Source organism: Bison bison, unplaced genomic scaffold, assembly GCF_000754665.1.
Source record: "Bison bison bison isolate TAMUID 2011002044 unplaced genomic scaffold, Bison_UMD1.0 scf7180017864349, whole genome shotgun sequence".
Taxonomy (NCBI): domain Eukaryota; kingdom Metazoa; phylum Chordata; class Mammalia; order Artiodactyla; family Bovidae; genus Bison; species Bison bison.
In genome coordinates, this window is record NW_011494921.1 from 362,924 (window position 1) to 363,416 (window position 493).

A 493-nucleotide genomic window follows, 5' to 3' on the forward strand; every position below is an offset into this window, starting at 1 on the left:
GTGTGTTATGTAATCCCCTCAGATGACAATTTTAAACTATGGATAAATGTAGCTGGGCATCCCCGGTGGCTCAGTGGTAAAGAACCCGCCTGACAATGCAGGAGACATGGATTTGATCCCTGGGTTGGAAAGGTCCCCTGGAGAAGGGAAGGGCTGCCCTTGCCAGTGTTCTTGCCAGGAGAATCCCACGGACAGAGAAGCCTGGTGGGCTACAGTCAGTCCATGGGGTCGCAAAGACTCAGATAAACCAAACGACTAATCGACAACGAATGTAGTTACATCTCAATACAAGAGACCTTGAAACACTTAGAACAATACGGTCATAGGAAACGATAGTAAAAAATACAAAGAAGTGATAGCCAATTATTAAATATGAAAGCGAGTATTTTATTGAATGAGATGGATCAGAGCATAATTTCCCTGTGCTATTTCACTTAAGACGAAGATGGATACCGCTAAACACTCATTGGTTGTGTGGCTAACGTAGAGTCTT